At 35.6% G+C, this 23666-nt stretch overlaps 1 protein-coding gene across 1 annotated transcript in view; it reads left to right on the top strand.

Annotated features, from left to right (window-relative positions):
* The window catches only part of LOC102226876 (signal transducer and activator of transcription 5B-like), an 83477-nt gene that overhangs the window by 38133 nt on the left and 21678 nt on the right, over positions 1 to 23666 (top strand). The window lies entirely within an intron of this gene.

The following is a 23666-nucleotide window of genomic DNA, read 5'->3' as shown; positions in this document are numbered from 1 at the left end:
ATTTGTCACACTTTCAGCATAACTTTCATCCTCATCATCATCATCATCATCTTGACTTTCATCAGTACAAATCAGCCTATACAGGTCTTATAATTCAAAAATAGGAAAGATGGGCAAAGTTTTAGGTTGCTAGTTGTTTATTTTATTTAGCTGATGTATAGATGTCTTTTTCTAAATGCTTTTTCATAACTTGGATGTTTTCATTCACATGAAAGAGGTCATATGAAGTGAGCCAGTTGAAGCAGTACAATAGCTACTAACTAGAAAATTTCGGAAGAAATTTAGCCGGGGCCTGCCGAGGCGCGCCCGTCGGGCATGGGCCCGGCGTCGTCGCGCCACAAATCGGCGTCGACGCCAAAGAACGCCGCGACGTGATCAGTGGCACGCGGAGAACCGCAAGAACGTTAAGCGAGGCGGACGTGCACCGTTCGGTACGATTTAAAATGTTGTCGAGGCTTTTATTTTGGAAGTTTTGTTAAACTTCATTTCAAAGGGCCAAACTAATCCCAAGCGTAATAGTCCTTGGGTTAAAATAGTTATATAATGCTCAAAACACAAGTAGCTGATGTAAAAGTATTCAAGGCTTTTATTTTGAAAATTTCAGTATGCTTCATTTTAAAGTTCTGAACTAATACCACGTGTAAGAGTGCTTTGGATGAAAAAGTCAAATAAAGCCAAAAAGAGCAATTACGTCATGTAAAAATATTCAAGGCTTTTATTTTGAAATTTTCAGTATGCTTCATTTCAAAGGGCCAAACTAATACCATGTGTAACAGTGCTTTGGATGAAAAAGTCAAATAAAGCCAAAAAGAGCAATTACATGATGTCAAAATATTCAAGGCTTTTATTTTGAAATTTTTGTTAATCTTCATTTCAAAGGGCCAAACTAATACCATGTGTAACAGTGCTTTGGATGAAAAAGTCATACAAAGCCAAAAACAGCAATTGCATGATGTAAAAATATTCAAGGCTTTTATTTTGAAATTATTACTTTGCTCCATTTTAAAGTTCCAAACTAATCCCATGTGTAACGGTGCTGTGGATGAAAAAGTCATATACGGCCAAAAAAAGCAATTACATGATGTAAAAATATTCAAGGCTTTTATTTTGAAATTTTCAGTATGCTTCATTTCAGAGGGCCAAACTAATACCACGTGTAACAGTGCTTTGGATGAAAAAGTCACATAAAGCCAAAAACAGCAATTACCTGATGTAAAAATATTCAAGGCTTTTATTTTGAAATTATTATTATGCTCCATTTTAAAGTTCCGAACTAATCCCATGTGTAACATTGCTTTGGATGAAAAAGTCATATACGGCCAAAAAGAGCAATTACTTCATGTAAAATATTCAAGGCTTTTATTTTGAAATTTTCAGTATGCTTCATTTTAAAGTTCTGAACTAATACCACGTGTAAGAGTGCTTTGGATGAAAAAGTCAAATAAAGCCAAAAAGAGCAATTACGTCATGTAAAAATATTCAAGGCTTTTATTTTGAAATTTGCAGGATGCTTCATTTCAAAGGGCCAAACTAATCCCATGCGTAATAGTCCTTCGGTTAAAATAGTTATATAATGCTCAAAACACAAGTAGCTGATGTAAAAATATTCAAGGCTTTTATTTTGAAATTTTTGTTAAGCTTCATTTTAAAGGGCCAAACTAATACCATGTGTAACAGTGCTTTGGATGAAAACGTCAAATAAAGCCAAAAACAGCAATTACCTGATGTAAAAATATTCAAGGCTTTTATTTTGAAATTATTATTATGCTCCATTTTAAAGTTCCAAACTAATCCCATGTGTAACAGTTACTGAGTTAAATCAGTTATATACAGCCCATAGCAGCAGTAGTTCTAAAGGCCAGTTCTCAGTCCTGATCTGTTTCAACTGAGGATAGATAGAACTACAGCGATGCGTATTCGTAGTCCTAACCAGCAGCCAATAGCCTCTTGAGTTCCGTTGCTATGGCAAATAATGGTCTCAGCAGGTGTGAGCTCTGAGCTGTGTGTGTTTGAGCAAACACACTTTACTGAAAAAAAGCATTGGAAACAAATCCTTCTTGTTCGGGAACCGTAATACATATTCGAAAAGCGTTTTAAGCGTATGACAGTTCAATGTGTCTTCTGCGATAGTCCCGAGATTCATATCTGTACCTCACTCAGAGCATTTACAGTGATGAGAGAAAGAAATGTTGTGCCCATATCTGATCCGAGGTCGGCTGTCACTCTAATATGAGCAAAAATGAGAAACTTTGGGTCGCTTAGAGGCAAATTGTGGACAAACCATAACTGGTATCGACGAGCCGTCTTCACTTTCGAAGAGATCACAGACGTATCTACAAAATGAAATTTGAATGGCATTTCTAGGTGAATTTGTGACGACACAGCAAATCCTCAAAAATAGGGTATTTCTAGGATTTTTCCCATTGAGTTATAATGGGGTTTTTTTCGTAGTTTTTTGCGAATTATGTCGCCACGTTTACCCCAAATCCCACCAGAAGTAATAGCTCCAATGGCGTGAATTTTCTGCACGATTTGATACCTCATTTGTAGGTGTGCACCCAGCGGTACGAGCCGCATTAACGGTTACGGAAGAAAAACTAGAAAATTTCGGAAGAAATTTAGCCGGGGCCTGCCAAGGCGCGCCCGTGGGGTTTTGGGCCCGGCGTCGTCGCGCCACAAATCGGCGTCGACGCCAAAGAACGCCGCGACGTGATCAGTGGCACGCGGAGAACCGCAAGAACGTTAAGTGAGGCGGACGTGCACCGTTCGGTACGATTTAAAATTTTCTCGAGGCTTTTATTTTGGAAGTTTTGTTAAACTTCATTTCAAAGGGCCAAACTAATCCCATGCGTAATAGTCCTTGGGTTAAAATAGTTATATAATGCTGAAAACAGCAATTACATGATGTAAAAATATTCAAGGCTTTTATTTTGAAATTATTATTATGCTCCATTTCAAAGTTCCAAACTAATCCCATGTGTAACAGTGCTTTGGATGAAAAAGTCATATACGGCCAAAAAGAGCAATTACATGATGTAAAAATATTCAAGGCTTTTATTTTGAAATTTTCAGTATGCTTCATTTCAGAGGGCCAAACTATTCCATTGTGTAACAGTGCTTTGGATAAAAATGTCACATAAAGCCAAAAACCGCAATTACATGATGTAAAAATATTCAAGGCTTTTATTTTGAAATTATTATTATGCTCCATTTTAAAGTTCCGAACGAATCCCATGTGTAACAGTGCTTTGGATGAAAAAGTCATACAAAGCCAAAAAGAGCAATGACCTGATGTAAAAATATTCAAGGTTTTTATTTTGAAATTATTATTATGCTTAATTTTAAAGTTCCGAACTAATCACATGTGTAACAGTGCTTTGGATGAAAAAGTCATACAAAGACAGAAACAGCAATTGCATGATGTAAAAATATTCAAGGCTTTTATTTTGAAATTATTATTATGCTCCATTTTAAAGTTCCGAACTAATACCACGTGTAACATTGCTTTGGATGAAAAAGTCACATAAAGCCAAAAACAGCAATTACCTGATGTAACAACATTCAAGGCTTTTATTTTGAAATTATTATTATGCTCCATTTTAAAGTTCCGAACTAATCCCATGTGTAACATTGCTTTGGATGAAAAAGTCATATACGGCCAAAAAGAGCAATTACTTCATGTAAAATATTCAAGGCTTTTATTTTGAAATTTTCAGTATGCTTCATTTTAAAGTTCTGAACTAATACCACGTGTAAGAGTGCTTTGGATGAAAAAGTCAAATAAAGCCAAAAAGAGCAATTACGTCATGTAAAAATATTCAAGGCTTTTATTTTGAAATTTTTGTTAAGCTTCATTTTAAAGGGCCAAACTAATACCACGTGTAACAGTGCTTTGGATGAAAAAGTCACATAAAGCCAAAAACAGCAATTACCTGATGTAAAAATATTCAAGGCTTTCATTTTGAAATTATTATTATGCTCCATTTTAAAGTTCCGAACTAATCCCATGTGTAACATTGCTTCGGATGAAAAAGTCATATACGGCCAAAAAGAGCAATTACGTCATGTAAAATATTCAAGGCTTTTATTTTGAAATTATTATTCTCCATTTTAAAGTTCCAAACTAATCCCATGTGTAACATTGCTTTGGATGAAAAAGTCATATACGGCCAAAAAAAGCAATTACCTGATGTAAAAATATTCAAGGCTTTTATTTTGAAATTATTATTATTCTCCATTTTAAAGTTCCAAAGTAATCCCATGTGTAACAGTGCTTTGGATGAAAACGTCAAATAAAGCCAAAAACAGCAATTACCTGATGTAAAACTATTCAAGGCTTTTATTTTGAAATTATTATTATGCTCCATTTTAAAGTTCCAAACTAATCCCATGTGTAACAGTTACTGAGTTAAATCAGTTATATACAGCCCATAGCAGCAGTAGTTCTAAAGGCCAGTTCTCAGTCCTGATCTGTTTCAACTGAGGATAGATAGAACTACAGCGATGCGTATTCGTAGTCCAAATCAGCAGCCAATAGCCTCTTGAGTTCCGTTGCTATGGCAAATAATGGTCTCAGCAGGTGTGAGCTCTGAGCTGTGAGCTCTCAAACACACAAGTGTGTTTGAGCAAACACACTTTACTGAAAAAAAGCATTGGAAACAAATCCTTCTTGTTCGGGAACCGTAATACATATTCGAAAAGCGTTTCGAGCGTATGACAGTTCAATGTGTCTTCTGCGATAGTCCCGAGATTCATATCTGTACCTCACTCAGAGCATTTACAGCGATGAGAGAAAGAAATGTTGTGCCCAGATATGAACCGAGATGGGCTGTCACTGTAATTTCAGCAAAAATGAGAAAGTTTGGGTCGCTTAGAGGCAAATTGTGGACAAACCGTAACTGGTATCGACGAGCCGTCTTCACTTTCGAAGAGATCACAGACGTATCTACAAAATGAAATTTGAATGGCATTTCTAGGTGAATTTGTGACGACACAGCAAATCCTCAAAAATAGGGTATTTCTAGGATTTTTCCCATTGAGTTATAATGGGGTTTTTTTCGTAGTTTTTTGCGAATTATGTCGCCACGTTAAGCCCAAATCCCACCAAAAATAATAGCTCCAATGGCGTGAATTTTCTGCACGTTTTGATACCTCATTTGTAGGTGTGCACGCAGCGGTATGAGCCACATTAACGGTTACGGAAGAAAAATAAAGAATTATAACTAGAAAATTTCGGAAGAAATTTAGCCGGGGCCTGCCAAGGCGCGCCCGTCGGGCATGGGCCCGGCGTCGTCACGCCACAAATCGGCATCGACGCTAAAGAACGCCGCGACGTAATCAGTGGCACGCGGAGAACCGCAAGAACGTTAAGCGAGGCGGACGTGCACCGTTCGGTACGATTTAAAATGTTGTCAAGGCTTTTATTTTGGAAGTTTTGTTAAACTTCATTTCAAAGGGCCAAACTAATCCCAAGCGTAATAGTCCTTGGGTTAAAATAGTTATATAATGCTCAAAACACAAGTAGCTGATGTAAAAATATTCAAGGCTTTTATTTTGAAATTTTCAGTATGCTTCATTTTAAAGTTCTGAACTAATACCACGTGTAAGAGTGCTTTGGATGAAAAAGTCAAATAAAGCGAAAAAGAGCAATTACGTCATGTAAAAATATTCAAGGCTTTTATTTTGAAACTTTTGTTAAGCTTCATTTCAAAGGGCCAAACTAATACCATGTGCAACAGTGCTTTGGATGAAAAAGTCAAATAAAGCCAAAAAGAGCAATTACATGATGTAAAAATATTCAAGGCTATTATTTTGAAATTTTCAGTATGCTTCATTTTAAAGTTCTGAACTAATACCATGTGTAACAGTGCTTTGGATGAAAAAGTCAAATAAAGCCAAAAAGAGCAATTACGTCATGTAAAAATATTCAAGGCTTTTATTTTGAAATTTTTGTTAAGCTTCATTTTAAAGGGCCAAACTAATACCATGTGTAACAGCGCTTTGGATGAAAAAGTCAAATAAAGCCAAAAAGAGCAATTACATGATGTAAAAATATTCAAGGCTATTATTTTGAAATTTTTGTTAAGCTTCATTTCAAAGGGCCAAACTAATACCATGTGTAACAGTGCTTTGGATGAAAAAGTGAAATAAAGCCAAAAACAGCAATTACCTGATGTAAAAATATTCAAGGCTTTTATTTTGAAATTTTCATCAAGCTTAATTTTAAATTGCCACACTAATCCCATGTGTAACAATTGCTGGGTTAAATCAGTTATATAAAGCTCAAAAGAGCAATTTTCTGATGTAAAAATATTCAAGGCTTTTATTTTGAAATTTTTGTTAAGCTTCATTTCAAAGGGCCAAACTAATACCATGTGTAATAGTCCTTGGGTTAAAATAGTTATATAATGCTCAAAACACAAGTAGCTGATGTAAAAAAATGCAAGGCTTTTATTTTGAAATTTTCAGTATGCTTCATTTTTAAGTTCCGAACTAATACCACGTGTAAGAGTGCTTTGGATGAAAAAGTCAAAAAAAGCCAAAAAGAGCTATTACCTCATGTAAAAATATTCAAGGCTTTTATTTTGAAATTATTATTATGCTCCATTTTAAAGTTCCAAACTAATCCCATGTGTAACAGTGCTTTGGATGAAAAAGTCATATACGGCCAAAAAAAGCAATTACATGATGTAAAAATATTCAAGGCTTTTATTTTGAAATTTTCAGTATGCTTCATTTCAGAGGGCCAAACTAATACCACGTGTAACAGTGCTTTGGATGAAAAAGTCATATACGGCCAAAAAGAGCAATTACGTCATGTAAAATATTCAAGGCTTTTATTTTGAAATTTTCAGTATGCTTAATTTTAAAGTTCCAAACTAATCCCATGTGTAACAGTGCTTTGGATGGAAAAGTCAGATAAAGCCAAAAAGAGCAATTACATGATGTAAAAATATTCAGGGCTTTTATTTTGAAATTATTATTATGCTCCATTTTAAAGTTCCAAACTAATCCCATGTGTAACAGTGCTTTGGATGAAAAAGTCATATACGGCCAAAAACAGCAATTACCTGATGTAAAAATATTCAAGGCTTTTATTTTGAAATTATTATTATGCTCCATTTTAAAGTTCCAAACTAATCCCATGTGTAACAGTGCTTTGGATGAAAAAGTCATATACGGCCAAAAAAAGCAATTACATGATGTAAAAATATTCAAGGCTTTTATTTTGAAATTTTCAGTATGCTTCATTTCATAGGGCCAAACTAATACCACGTGTAACAGTGCTTTGGATGAAAAAGTCATATACGGCCAAAAAGAGCAATTACGTCATGTAAAATATTCAAGGCTTTTATTTTGAAATTTTCAGTATGCTTAATTTTAAAGTTCCAAACTAATCCCATGTGTAACAGTGCTTTGGATGGAAAAGTCAGATAAAGCCAAAAAGAGCAATTACATGATGTAAAAATATTCAGGGCTTTTATTTTGAAATTATTATTATGCTCCATTTTAAAGTTCCAAACTAATCCCATGTGTAACAGTGCTTTGGATGAAAAAGTCATATACGGCCAAAAACAGCAATTACCTGATGTAAAAATATTCAAGGCTTTTATTTTGAAATTATTATTATGCTCCATTTTAAAGTTCCAAACTAATCCCATGTGTAACAGTGCTTTGGATGAAAAAGTCAAATACGGCCAAAAAAAGCAATTACCTGATGTACAAATATTCAAGGCTTTTATTTTGAAATTATTATTATTCTCCATTTTAAAGTTCCAAAGTAATCCCATGTGTAACAGTGCTTTGGATGAAAACGTCAAATAAAGCCAAAAACAGCAATTACCTGATGTAAAAATATTCAAGGCTTTTATTTTGAAATTATTATTCTCCATTTTAAAGTTCCAAACTAATCCCATGTGTAACATTGCTTCGGATGAAAAAGTCATATACGGCCAAAAAGAGCAATTACGTCATGTAAAATATTCAAGGCTTTTATTTTGAAATTATTATTATGCTCCATTTTAAAGTTCCAAACTAATTTCATGTGTAACAGTTACTGAGTTAAATCAGTTATATACAGCCCAAAGCAGCAGGTAGTTCTAAAGGCCAGTTCTCAGTCCTGATCTGTTTCAACTGAGGATAGATAGAACTACAGTGATGCGTATTCGTAGTCCAAATCAGCAGCCAATAGCCTCTTGAGTTCCGTTGCTATGGCAAATAATGGTCTCAGCAGGTGTGAGCTGTGAGCTCTGAGCTCTCAAACACACAAGTGTGTTTGAGCAAACACATTTTACTGACAAAAAAGCATTGGAAACAAATCCTTCTTGTTCGGGAACCGTAATACATATTCGAAAAGCGTTTGCAGCGTATGACAGTTCAATGTGTCTTCTGCGATAGTCCCGAGATTCATATCTGTACCTCACTCAGAACATTTACAGCGATGAGAGAAAGAAATGTTGTGCCCAGATCGGAAATTCTATTCAAATACATGGGAGAGAGCCTCAGACAGCCTCAGAAAATCCTGTCGCATGACTTTGCTCTGAAGCACCGTGACAGAAAACCGTACGGTCTAGATAAATTTCGAAAACATTTTACCGGAGCAGACAGGCGTATCAATGTCAGGACCGATTTTGATACTAATCGTGCGATATTTGTGGGCGTGATGGCGATTTCAAAAATGATTTGGGTTGAAAAAGTTGTCTTCATCTCTCACTCTAAGCAGCCAGAAACGCACTCTAACTTGAGCAAAAATGAGAAACTTTGGGTCGCTTAGAGGCAAATTGTGGACAAACCGTAACTGGTATCGACGAGCCGTCTTCACTTTCGAAGAGATCACAGACGTATCTACAAAATGAAATTTGAATGGCATTTCTAGGTGAATTTGTGACGACACAGCAAATCCTCAAAAATAGGGTATTTCTAGGATTTTTCCCATTGAGTTATAATGGGGTTTTTTTCGCAGTTTTTTGCGAATTATGTCGCCACGTTAAGCCCAAATCCCACCAAAAATAATAGCTCCAATGGCGTGAATTTTCTGCACGTTTTGATACCTCATTTGTAGGTGTGCACCCAGCGGTATGAGCCGCATTAACGGTTACGGAAGAAAAATAAAGAAGTACTAGAAAATTTCGGAAGAAATTTAGCCAGGGCCTGCCAAGGCGCGGCCGTGGGGTTCGGGCCCGGCGTCGTCGCGCCACAAATCGGCGTAGACGCCAAAGAACGCCGCGACGTAAGCAGTGGCACGCGGAGAACCGCAAGAACGTTAAGCGAGGCGGACGTGCACCGTTCGGTACGATTTAAAATGTTGTCAAGGCTTTTATTTTGGAAGTTTTGTTAAACTTCATTTCAAAGGGCCAAACTAATCCTATGCGTAATAGTCCTTGGGTTAAAATAGTTATATAATGCTCAAAACACAAGTAGCTGATGTAAAAATATTCAAGGCTTTTATTTTGAAATTTTCAGTATGCTTCATTTCAAAGGGCCAAACTAATACCACGTGTAACAGTGCTTTGGATGAAAAAGTCAAATAAAGCCAAAAAGAGCAATTACGTCATGTAAAATTATTCAAGGCTTTTATTTTGAAATTTTCAGAATGCTTCATTTCAAAGGGCCAAACTAATACCACGTGTAACAGTGCTTTGGATGAAAAAGTGAAATAAAGCCAAAAAGAGCAATTACCTGATGTAAAAATATTCAAGGCTTTTATTTTGAAATTATTATTATGCTCCATTTTAAAGTTCCAAACTAATCCCATTTGTAACAGTGCTTTGGATGAAAAAGTCATATAAAGCCAAAAACAGCAATTACCTGATGTAAAAATATTCAAGGCTTTTATTTTGAAATTATTATTATTCTCCATTTTAAAGTTCCAAAGTAATCCCATGTGTAACAGTGCTTTGGATGAAAACGTCAAATAAAGCCAAAAACAGCAATTACCTGATGTAAAAATATTCAAGGCTTTTATTTTGCAATTATTATTCTCCATTTTAAAGTTCCAAACTAATCCCATGTGTAACATTGCTTTGGATGAAAAAGTCATATGCGGCCAAAAAAAGCAATTACCTGATGTAAAAATATTCAAGGCTTTTATTTTGAAATTATTATTATTCTCCATTTTAAAGTTCCAAAGTAATCCCATGTGTAACAGTGCTTTGGATGAAAACGTCAAATAAAGCCAAAAACAGCAATTACCTGATGTAAAACTATTCAAGGCTTTTATTTTGAAATTATTATTATGCTCCATTTTAAAGTTCCAAAGTAATCCCATGTGTAACAGTTACTGAGTTAAATCAGTTATATACAGCCCATAGCAGCAGTAGTTCTAAAGGCCAGTTCTCAGTCCTGATCCGTTTCAACTGAGGATAGATAGAACTACAGTGATGCGTATTCGTAGTCCAAATCAGCAGCCAATAGCCTCTTGAGTTCCGTTGCTATGGCAAATAATGGTCTCAGCAGGTGTGAGCTCTGAGCTGTGAGCTCTCAAACACACAAGTGTGTTTGAGCAAACACACTTTACTGAAAAAAAGCATTGGAAACAAATCCTTCTTGTTCGGGAACCGTAATACATATTCGAAAAGCGTTTCGAGCGTATGACAGTTCAATGTGTCTTCTGCGATAGTCCCGAGATTCATATCTGTACCTCACTCAGAGCATTTACAGTGATGAGAGAAAGAAATGTTGTGCCCAGATATGAACCGAGATGGGCTGTCACTCTAATTTGAAGAAAAATGAGAAACTTTGGGTCGCTTAGAGGCAAATTGTGGACAAACCGTAACTGGTATCGACGAGCCGTCTTCACTTTCGAAGAGATCACAGACGTATCTACAAAATGAAATTTGAATGGCATTTCTAGGTGAATTTGTGACGACACAGCAAATCCTCAAAAATAGGGTATTTCTAGGATTTTTCCCATTGAGTTATAATGGGGTTTTTTTCGTAGTTTTTTGCGAATTATGTCGCCACGTTAAGCCCAAATCCCACCAGAAGTAATAGCTCCAATGGCGTGAATTTTCTGCACGTTTTGATACCTCATTTGTAGGTGTGCACCCAGCGGTACGAGCCGCATTAACGGTTACGGAAGAAAAATAAAGAATTATAATAATATTAAAGAGACGCTTGTTGGGTGTAGAGTAATAGGTTCCTGCCATTGCTTTGCATGGCAGGCCCCAATAACTAGAAAATTTCGGAAGAAATTTAGCCGGGGCCTGCCAAGGGGCGCCCGTCGGGCATGGGCCCGGCGTCGTCGCGCCACAAATCGGCGTCGACGCCAAAGGACGCCGCGACGTGATCAGTGGCACGCGGAGAACCGCAAGAACGTTAAACGAGGCGGACGTGCACCGTTCGGTACGATTTAAAATGTTGTCAAGGCTTTTATTTTGGAAGTTTTGTTAACCTTCATTTCAAAGGGCCAAACTAATCCCATGCGTAATAGTCCTTGGGTTAAAATAGTTATATAATGCTCAAAACACAAGTAGCTGATGTAAAAATATTCAAGGCTTTTATTTTGAAATTTTCAGTATGCTTCATTTCAAAGGGCCAAACTAATACCACGTGTAACAGTGCTTTGGATGAAAAAGTCAAATAAAGCCAAAAAGAGCAATTACGTCATGTAAAATTATTCAAGGCTTTTATTTTGAAATTTTCAGAATGCTTCATTTCAAAGGGCCAAACTAATACCACGTGTAACAGTGCTTTGGATGAAAAAGTCAAATAAAGCCAAAAAGAGCAATTACCTGATGTAAAAATATTCAAGGCTTTTATTTTGAAATTATTATTATGCTCCATTTTAAAGTTCCAAACTAATCCCATGTGTAACAGTGCTTTGGATGAAAAAGTCATATAAAGCCAAAAACAGCAATTACCTGATGTAAAAATATTCAAGGCTTTTATTTTGAAATTATTATTATTCTCCATTTTAAAGTTCCAAAGTAATCCCATGTGTAACAGTGCTTTGGATGAAAACGTCAAATAAAGCCAAAAACAGCAATTACCTGATGTAAAAATATTCAAGGCTTTTATTTTGAAATTATTATTATGCTCCATTTTAAAGTTCCAAACTAATCCCATGTGTAACATTGCTTTGGATGAAAAAGTCATATACGGCCAAAAAGAGCAATTACTTCATGTAAAATATTCAAGGCTTTTATTTTGAAATTTTCAGTATGCTTCATTTTAAAGTTCTGAACTAATACCACGTGTAAGAGTGCTTTGGATGAAAAAGTCAAATAAAGCCAAAAAGAGCAATTACGTCATGTAAAAATATTCAAGGCTTTTATTTTGAAACTTTTGTTAAGCTTCATTTCAAAGGGCCAAACTAATACCACGTGTAACAGTGCTTTGGATGAAAAAGTCAAATAAAGCCAAAAAGAGCAATTACATGATGTAAAAATATTCAAGGCTTTTATTTTGAAATTTTTGTTAATATTCATTTCAAAGGGCCAAACTAATACCATGTGTAACAGTGCTTTGGATGAAAAAGTCAAATAAAGCCAAAAAGAGCAATTACGTCATGTAAAAATATTCAAGGCTTTTATTTTGAAATTTGCAGGATGCTTCATTTCAAAGGGCCAAACTAATCCCATGCGTAATAGTCCTTCGGTTAAAATAGTTATATAATGCTCAAAACACAAGTAGCTGATGTAAAAATATTCAAGGCTTTTATTTTGAAATTTTTGTTAAGCTTCATTTTAAAGGGCCAAACTAATACCATGTGTAACAGTGCTTTGGATGAAAAAGTCAAATAAAGCCAAAAAAGAGCAATTACGTCATGTAAAAATATTCAGGGCTTTTATTGTGAAATTTTCAATATGCTTAATTTTAAAGTGTAAAACTAATCCCATGTGTAACAGTTACTGAGTTAAATCAGTTATATACAGCCCAAAGCAGCAAGTAGTTGTAAAGGCCAGTTCTCAGTCCTGATCTGTTTCAACTGAGGATAGATAGAACTACAGTGATGCGTATTCGTAGTCCAAATCAGCAGCCAATAGCCTCTTGAGTTCCGTTGCTATGGCAAATAATGGTCTCAGCAGGTGTGAGCTCTGAGCTGTGAGCTCTCAAACACACAAGTGTGTTTGAGCAAACACACTTTACTGAAAAAAAGCATTGGAAACAAATCCTTCTTGTTCGGGAACCGTAATACATATTCGAAAAGCGTTTTAAGCGTATGACAGTTCAATGTGTCTTCTGCGATAGTCCCGAGATTCATATCTGTACCTCACTCAGAGCATTTACAGTGATGAGAGAAAGAAATGTTGTGCCCAGATATGAACCGAGGTCGGCTGTCACTCTAATATGAGCAAAAATGAGAAACTTTGGGTCGCTTAGAGGCAAATTGTGGACAAACCATAACTGGTATCGACGAGCCGTCTTCACTTTCGAAGAGATCACAGACGTATCTACAAAATGAAATTTGAATGGCATTTCTAGGTGAATTTGTGACGACACAGCAAATCCTCAAAAATAGGGTATTTCTAGGATTTTTCCCATTGAGTTATAATGGGGTTTTTTTCGTAGTTTTTTGCGAATTATGTCGCCACGTTAAGCCCAAATCCCACCACAAGTAATAGCTCCAATGGCGTGAATTTTCTGCACGTTTTGATACCTCATTTGTAGGTGTGCACCCAGCGGTACGAGCCGCATTAACGGTTACGGAAGAAAAATAAAGAATTATAAAGAGACACTTTGTTGGGTGTAGAGTAATAGGTTCCTGCCATTGCTTTGCATGGCAGGCCCCAATTATTATTATGCTCCATTTTAAAGTTCCGAACTAATCCCATGTGTAACATTGCTTTGGATGAAAAAGTCATATACGGCCAAAAAGAGCAATTACTTCATGTAAAATATTCAAGGCTTTTATTTTGAAATTTTCAGTATGCTTCATTTTAAAGTTCTGAACTAATACCACGTGTAAGAGTGCTTTGGATGAAAAAGTCAAATAAAGCCAAAAAGAGCAATTACGTCATGTAAAAATATTCAAGGCTTTTATTTTGAAACTTTTGTTAAGCTTCATTTCAAAGGGCCAAACTAATACCACGTGTAACAGTGCTTTGGATGAAAAAGTCAAATAAAGCCAAAAAGAGCAATTACATGATGTAAAAATATTCAAGGCTTTTATTTTGAAATTTTTGTTAATATTCATTTCAAAGGGCCAAACTAATACCATGTGTAACAGTGCTTTGGATGAAAAAGTCAAATAAAGCCAAAAAGAGCAATTACGTCATGTAAAAATATTCAAGGCTTTTATTTTGAAACTTTTGTTAAGCTTCATTTCAAAGGGCCAAACTAATACCACGTGTAACAGTGCTTTGGATGAAAAAGTCAAATAAAGCCAAAAAGAGCAATTACGTCATGTAAAATTATTCAAGGCTTTTATTTTGAAATTTTCAGTATGCTTCATTTCAAAGGGCCAAACTAATACCACGTGTAACAGTGCTTTGGATGAAAAAGTCAAATAAAGCCAAAAAGAGCAATTACCTGATGTAAAAATATTCAAGGCTTTTATTTTGAAATTATTATTATGCTCCATTTTAAAGTTCCAAACTAATCCCATGTGTAACAGTGCTTTGGATGAAAAAGTCATATAAAGCCAAAAACAGCAATTACCTGATGTAAAAATATTCAAGGCTTTTATTTTGAAATTATTATTATTCTCCATTTTAAAGTTCCAAACTAATCCCATGTGTAACATTGCTTTGGATGAAAAAGTCATATACGGCCAAAAAAAGCAATTACCTGATGTAAAAATATTCAAGGCTTTTATTTTGAAATTATTATTATTCTCCATTTTAAAGTTCCAAAGTAATCCCATGTGTAACAGTGATTTGGATGAAAACGTCAAATAAAGCCAAAAACAGCAATTACCTGATGTAAAAATATTCAAGGCTTTTATTTTGAAATTATTATTCTCCATTTTAAAGTTCCAAACTAATCCCATGTGTAACATTGCTTTGGATGAAAAAGTCATATACGGCCAAAAAAAGCAATTACCTGATGTGAAAATATTCAAGGCTTTTATTTTGAAATTATTATTCTCCATTTTAAAGTTCCAAAGTAATCCCATGTGTAACAGTGCTTTGGATGAAAACGTCAAATAAAGCCAAAAACAGCAATTACCTGATGTAAAAATATTCAAGGCTTTTATTTTGAAATTATTATTATGCTCCATTTTAAAGTTCCAAACTAATCCCATGTGTAACAGTTACTGAGTTAAATCAGTTATATACAGCCCATAGCAGCAGTAGTTCTAAAGGCCAGTTCTCAGTCCTGATCTGTTTCAACTGAGGATAGATAGAACTACAGTGATGCGTATTCGTAGTCCTAACCAGCAGCCAATAGCCTCTTGAGTTCCGTTGCTATGGCAAATAATGGTCTCAGCAGGTGTGAGCTCTGAGCTGTGAGCTCTCAAACACACAAGTGTGTTTGAGCAAACACACTTTACTGAAAAAAAGCATTGGAAACAAATCCTTCTTGTTCGGGAACCGTAATACATATTCGAAAAGCGTTTCGAGCGTATGACAGTTCAATGTGTCTTCTGCGATAGTCCCGAGATTCATATCTGTACCTCACTCAGAGCATTTACAGCGATGAGAGAAAGAAATGTTGTGCCCATATCTGATCCGAGGTCGGCTGTCACTCTAATATGAGCAAAAATGAGAAACTTTGGGTCGCTTAGAGGCAAATTGTGGACAAACCATAACTGGTATCGACGAGCCGTCTTCACTTTCGAAGAGATCACAGACGTATCTACAAAATGAAATTTGAATGGCATTTCTAGGTGAATTTGTGACGACACAGCAAATCCTCAAAAATAGGGTATTTCTAGGATTTTTCCCATTGAGTTATAATGGGGTTTTTTTCGTAGTTTTTTGCGAATTATGTCGCCACGTTAAGCCCAAATCCCACCAGAAGTAATAGCTCCAATGGCGTGAATTTTCTGCACGTTTTGATACCTCATTTGTAGGTGTGCACCCAGCGGTATGAGCCGCATTAACGGTTACGGAAGAAAAATAAAGTTCTATAATAATAACTAGAAAAACAAAATTTCTGAAGAAATTTAGCCGGGGCCTGCCAAGGCGCGGCCGTGGGGTTCGGGCCCGGCGTCGTAGCGCCACAAATTTGCGTCGACGCCAAAGAACGCCGCGACGTAAGCAGTGGCACGCGGAGAACCGCAAGAACGTTAAGCGAGGCGGACGTGCACCGTTCGGTACGATTTAAAATGTTGTCAAGGCTTTTATTTTGGAAGTTTTGTTAAACTTCATTTCAAAGGGCCAAACTAATCCCATGCGTAATAGTCCTTGGGTTAAAATAGTTATATAATGCTCAAAACACAAGTAGCTGATGTAAAAATATTCAAGGCTTTTATTTTGAAATTTTCAGTATGCTTCATTTCAAAGGGCCAAACTAATACCACGTGTAACAGTGCTTTGGATGAAAAAGTCAAATAAAGCCAAAAAGAGCAATTACGTCATGTAAAATTATTCAAGGCTTTTATTTTGAAATTTTCAGAATGCTTCATTTCAAAGGGCCAAACTAATACCACGTGTAACAGTGCTTTGGATGAAAAAGTCAAATAAAGCCAAAAAGAGCAATTACATGATGTAAAAATATTCAAGGCTTTTATTTTGAAATTTTCAGTATGCTTCATTTTAAAGTTCTGAACTAATACCACGTGTAAGAGTGCTTTGGATGAAAAAGTCAAATAAAGCCAAAAAGAGCAATTACGTCATGTAAAAATATTCAAGGCTTTTATTTTGAAATTTTCAGTATGCTTCATTTTAAAGTTCTGAACTAATACCACGTGTAAGAGTGGTTTGGATGAAAAAGTCAAATAAAGCCAAAAAGAGCAATTACCTGATGTAAAAATATTCAAGGCTTTTATTTTGAAATTTTCAGTATGCTTAATTTTAAAGTTCCAAAATAATCCCATGTGTAACAGTTACTGAGTTAAATCAGTTATATACAGCCCATAGCAGCAGTAGTTCTAAAGGCCAGTTCTCAGTCCTGATCTGTTTCAACTGAGGATAGATAGAACTACAGCGATGCGAATTTGTAGTCCAAATCAGCAGCCAATAGCCTCTTGAGTTCCGTTGCCATGGTAAATAATGGTCTCAGCAGGTGTGAGCTGTGAGTCATACATGCTCAAACACACAATTGTGTGTTTGAGCCAACACGGTTTACTGAAAAAAAGCATTGGAAACAAATCCTTCTTGTTCGGGAACCGTAATACATATTCGAAAAGCGTTTCGAGCGTATGAGAGGCCTATGTGTCGTCTGCGATAGTCCCGAGATTCATATCTGTACCTCACTCAGAGCATTTACAGTGATGAGAGAAAGAAATGTTGTGCCCAGATCTGAAATTCTATTCAAATACATGGGAGAGAGCCTCAGACAGCCTCAGAAAATCCTGTCGCATGACTTTGCTCTGAAGCACCGTGACAGAAAACCGTACGGTCTAGATAAATTTCGAAAACATTTTACCGGAGCAGACAGGCGTATCAATGTCAGGACCGATTTTGATACTAATCGTGCGATATTTGTGGGCGTGATGGCGATTTCAAAAATGATTTGGGCTGAAAAAGTTGTCTTCATCTCTCACTCTAAGCAGCCAGAGACGCACTCTAACTTTAGGAAAAATGAGAAACTTTGGGTCGCTTAGAGGCAAATTGTGGACAAACCGTAACTGGTATCGACGAGCCGTCTTCACTTTCGAAGAGATCACAGACGTATCTACAAAATGAAATTTGAATGGCATTTCTAGGTGAATTTGTGACGACACAGCAAATCCTCAAAAATAGGGTATTTCTAGGATTTTTCCCATTGAGTTATAATGGGGTTTTTTTCGTAGTTTTTTGCGAATTATGTCGCCACGTTAAGGCCAAATCCCACCAGAAGTAATAGCTGGAATGGCGTGAATTTTCTGCAGGTTTTGATACCTCATTTGTAGGTGTGCACCAAGCGGTATGAGCCGCATTAACGGTTACGGAAGAAAAATAAAGAAGAAAAATTTCGGAAGAAATTTAGCCGGGGCCTGCCAAGGCGCGGCCGTGGGGTTCGGGCCCGGCGTCGTCGCGCCACAAATCGGCGTCGACGCCAAAGAACGCCGCGACGTAAGCAGTGGCACGCGGAGAACCGCAAGAACGTTAAGCGAGGCGGACGTGCACCGTTCGGTACGATTTAAAATGTTGTCGAGGCTTTTATTTTGGAAGTTTTGTTAAACTTCATTTCAAAGGGCCAAACTAATCCCATGCGTAATAGTCCTTGGGTTAAAATAGTTATATAATGCTCAAAACACAAGTAGCTGATGTAAAAATATTCAAGGCTTTTATTTTGAAATTTTCAGTATGCTTCATTTCAAAGGGCCAAACTAATACCACGTGTAACAGTGCTTTGGATGAAAAAGTCAAATAAAGCCAAAAAGAGCAATTACCTGATGTAAAAATATTCAAGGCTTTTATTTTGAAATTATTATTATTCTCCATTTTAAAGTTCCAAAGTAATCCCATGTGTAACAGTGCTTTGGATGAAAACGTCAAATAAAGCCAAAAACAGCAATTACCTGATGTAAAAATATTCAAGGCTTTTATTTTGAAATTATTATTCTCCATTTTAAAGTTCCAAACTAATCCCATGTGTAACATTGCTTTGGATGAAAAAGTCATATACGGCCAAAAAAAGCAATTACCTGATGTAAAAATATTCAAGGCTTTTATTTTGAAATTATTATTATTCTCCATTTTAAAGTTCCAAAGTAATCCCATGTGTAACAGTGATTTGGATGAAAACGTCAAATAAAGCCAAAAACAGCAATTACCTGATGTAAAAATATTCAAGGCTTTTATTTTGAAATTATTATTCTCCATTTTAAAGTTCCAAACTAATCCCATGTGTAACATTGCTTTGGATGAAAAAGTCATTTACGGCCAAAAAAAGCAATTACCTGATGTGAAAATATTCAAGGCTTTTATTTTGAAATTATTATTCTCCATTTTAAAGTTCCAAAGTAATCCCATGTGTAACAGTGCTTTGGATGAAAACGTCAAATAAAGCCAAAAACAGCAATTACCTGATGTAAAAATATTCAAGGCTTTTATTTTGAAATTATTATTATGCTTCATTTCAGAGGGCCAAACTATTCCATTGTGTAACAGTGCTTTGGATAAAAAAGTCACATAAAGCCAAAAAGCGCAATTACCTGATGTAAAAATATTCAAGGCTTTTATTTTGAAATTATTATTATGCTCCATTTTAAAGTTCCGAACTAATCCCATGTGTAACAGTGCTTTGGATGAAAAAGTCAAATAAAGCTCAAAAGAGCAATTACATGATGTAAAAATATTCAAGGCTTTTATTTTGAAATTTTTGTTAAGCTTCATTTTAAAGTTCAAAACTAATCCCATGTGTAACAGTGCTTTGGATGAAAACGTCATATACGGCCAAAAAAAGCAATTACATTATGTAAAAATATTCAAGGCTTTTATTTTGAAATTATTATTATGCTCCATTTTAAAGTTCCGAACTAATCCCATGTGTAACATTGCTTTGGATGAAAAAGTCATATACGGCCAATAAGAGGAATTACGTCATGTAAAATTATTCAAGGCTTTTATTTTGAAATTTTCAGAATGCTTCATTTCAAAGGGCCAAACTAATACCACGTGTAACAGTGCTTTGGATGAAAAAGTCAAATAAAGCCAAAAAGAGCAATTACCTGATGTAAAAATATTCAAGGCTTTTATTTTGAAATTATTATTATGCTCCATTTTAAAGTTCCAAACTAATCCCATGTGTAACAGTGCTTTGGATGAAAAAGTCATATAAAGCCAAAAACAGCAATTACCTGATGTAAAAATATTCAAGGCTTTTATTTTGAAATTATTATTATTCTCCATTTTAAAGTTCCAAAGTAATCCCATGTGTAACAGTGCTTTGGATGAAAACGTCAAATAAAGCCAAAAACAGCAATTACCTGATGTAAAAATATTCAAGGCTTTTATTTTGAAATTATTATTCTCCATTTTAAAGTTCCAAACTAATCCCATGTGTAACATTGCTTTGGATGAAAAAGTCATATACGGCCAAAAAAAGCAATTACCTGATGTAAAAATATTCAAGGCTTTTATTTTGAAATTATTATTATGCTCCATTTTAAAGTTCCGAACTAATCCCATGTGTAACATTGCTTTGGATGAAAAAGTCAAATAAAGCTCAAAAGAGCAATTACATGATGTAAAAATATTCAAGGCTTTTATTTTGAAATTTTTGTTAAGCTTCATTTTAAAGTTCAAAACTAATCCCATGTGTAACAGTGCTTTGGATGAAAACGTCATATACGGCCAAAAAAAGCAATTACATTATGTAAAAATATTCAAGGCTTTTATTTTGAAATTATTATTATGCTCCATTTTAAAGTTCCGAACTAATCCCATGTGTAACATTGCTTTGGATGAAAAAGTCATATACGGCCAATAAGAGGAATTACGTCATGTAAAATTATTCAAGGCTTTTATTTTGAAATTTTCAGAATGCTTCATTTCAAAGGGCCAAACTAATACCACGTGTAACAGTGCTTTGGATGAAAAAGTCAAATAAAGCCAAAAAGAGCAATTACCTGATGTAAAAATATTCAAGGCTTTTATTTTGAAATTATTATTATGCTCCATTTTAAAGTTCCAAACTAATCCCATGTGTAACAGTGCTTTGGATGAAAAAGTCATATAAAGCCAAAAACAGCAATTACCTGATGTAAAAATATTCAAGGCTTTTATTTTGAAATTATTATTATTCTCCATTTTAAAGTTCCAAAGTAATCCCATGTGTAACAGTGCTTTGGATGAAAACGTCAAATAAAGCCAAAAACAGCAATTACCTGATGTAAAAATATTCAAGGCTTTTATTTTGAAATTATTATTCTCCATTTTAAAGTTCCAAACTAATCCCATGTGTAACATTGCTTTGGATGAAAAAGTCATATACGGCCAAAAAAAGCAATTACCTGATGTAAAAATATTCAAGGCTTTTATTTTGAAATTATTATTATGCTCCATTTTAAAGTTCCAAACTAATCCCATGTGTAACAGTTACTGAGTTAAATCAGTTATATACAGCCCATAGCAGCAGTAGTTCTAAAGGCCAGTTCTCAGTCCTGATCTGTTTCAACTGAGGATAGATAGAACTACAGTGATGCGTATTCGTAGTCCTAACCAGCAGCCAATAGCCTCTTGAGTTCCGTTGCTATGGCAAATAATGGTCTCAGCAGGTGTGAGCTCTGAGCTGTGAGCTCTCAAACACACAAGTGTGTTTGAGCAAACACACTTTACTGAAAAAAAGCATTGGAAACAAATCCTTCTTGTTCGGGAACCGTAATACATATTCGAAAAGCGTTTCGAGCGTATGACAGTTCAATGTGTCTTCTGCGATAGTCCCGAGATTCATATCTGTACCTCACTCAGAACATTTACAGTGATGAGAGAAAGAAATGTTGTGCCCAGATATGAACCGAGATGGGCTGTCACTGTAATTTCAGCAAAAATGAGAAAGTTTGGGTCGCTTAGAGGCAAATTGTGGACAAACCGTAACTGGTATCGACGAGCCGTCTTCACTTTCGAAGAGATCACAGACGTATCTACAAAATGAAATTTGAATGGCATTTCTAGGTGAATTTGTGACGACACAGCAAATCCTCAAAAATAGGGTATTTCTAGGATTTTTCCCATTGAGTTATAATGGGGTTTTTTTCGCAGTTTTTTGCGAATTATGTCGCCACGTTAAGCCCAAATCCCACCAAAAATAATAGCTCCAATGGCGTGAATTTTCTGCACGTTTTGATACCTCATTTGTAGGTGTGCACCCAGCGGTATGAGCCGCATTAACGGTTACGGAAGAATAAAGAATATTAAAGAGACGCTTCTCTCCGACAATAGTAATAGGTTCCTGCCATTGCTTTGCATGGCAGGCCCCAACTAGAAAATTTCGGAAGAAATTTAGCCGGGGCCTGCCAAGGCGCGCCCGTGGGGTTCGGGCCCGGCGTCGTCACGCCACAAATCGGCATCGCCGCGACGTAAGCAGTGGCACGCGGAGAACCGCAAGAACGTTAAGCGAGGCGGACGTGCACCATTCAGTACGATTTAAAATTTTTGTCAAAGCTTTTATTTTGGAAGTTTTGTTAAACTTCATTTTAAAGTTCCGAACTAATACCATGTGTAACAGTGCTTTGGATGAAAAAGTCATACAAAGCCAAAAACAGCAATTGCATGATGTAAAAATATTCAAGGCTTTTATTTTGAAATTTTCAGTATGCTCCATTTTAAAGTTCCGAACGAATCCCATGTGTAACAGTGCTTTGGATAAAAAAGTCACATAAAGCCAAAAAGCGCAATTACCTGATGTAAAAATATGCAAGGCTTTTATTTTGAAATTATTATTATGCTCCATTTTAAAGTTCCGAACTAATCCCATGTGTAACAGTGCTTTGGATGAAGAAGTCACATAAAGCCAAAAAGCGCAATTACCTGATGTAAAAATATTCAAGGCTTTTATTTTGAAATTATTATTATGCTCCATTTTAAAGTTCCGAACAAATCCCATGTGTAACAGTGCTTTGGATGAAAAAGTCATATACGGCCAAAAAGAGCAATTACATGACGTAAAAATATTCAAGGCTTTTATTTTGAAATTTTCAGTATGCTTCATTTCAGAGGGCCAAACTATTCCATTGTGTAACAGTGCTTTGGATAAAAAAGTCACATAAAGCCAAAAAGCGCAATTACCTGATGTAAAAATATTCAAGGCTTTTATTTTGAAATTATTATTATGCTCCATTTTAAAGTTCCGAACTAATCCCATGTGTAACATTGCTTTGGATGAAAAAGTCAAATAAAGCTCAAAAGAGCAATTACATGATGTAAAAATATTCAAGGCTTTTATTTTGAAATTTTTGTTAAGCTTCATTTTAAAGTTCAAAACTAATCCCATGTGTAACAGTGCTTTGGATGAAAACGTCATATACGGCCAAAAAAAGCAATTACATTATGTAAAAATATTCAAGGCTTTTATTTTGAAATTATTATTATTCTCCATTTTAAAGTTCCGAACTAATCCCATGTGTAACATTGCTTTGGATGAAAAAGTCATATACGGCCAATAAGAGCAATTACGTCATGTAAAATATTCAAGGCTTTTATTTTGAAATTATTATTATGCTCCATTTTAAAGTTCCAAACTAATCCCATGTGTAACATTGCTTTGGATGAAAAAGTCATATACGGCCAAAAAGAGCAATTACGTCATGTAAAATATTCAAGGCTTTTATTTTGAAATTTTCAGTATGCTTAATTTTAAAGTTCCAAACTAATCCCATGTGTAACAGTTACTGAGTTCAATCAGTTATATACAGCCCATAGCAGCAGGTAGTTCTAAAGGCCAGTTCTCAGTCCTGATCTGTTTCAACTGAGGATAGATAGAACTACAGCGATGCGTATCTGTAGTCCAAATCAGCAGCCAATAGCCTCTTGAGTTCCGTTGCTATGGTAAATAATGGTCTCAGCAGGTGTGAGCTCTGAGCGCTGAGCTCTCAAACACACTGTGTGTTTGAGCAAACACATTTTACTGACAAAAAAGCATTGGAAACAAATCCTTCTTGTTCGGGAACCGTAATACATATTCGAAAAGCG

Source organism: Xiphophorus maculatus, chromosome 16 (genome assembly GCF_002775205.1).
Source record: "Xiphophorus maculatus strain JP 163 A chromosome 16, X_maculatus-5.0-male, whole genome shotgun sequence".
Classification (NCBI taxonomy): domain Eukaryota; kingdom Metazoa; phylum Chordata; class Actinopteri; order Cyprinodontiformes; family Poeciliidae; genus Xiphophorus; species Xiphophorus maculatus.
Note: the sequence above shows the minus strand (reverse complement) of the source record. Positions and strands in the feature narration are given on the sequence as shown.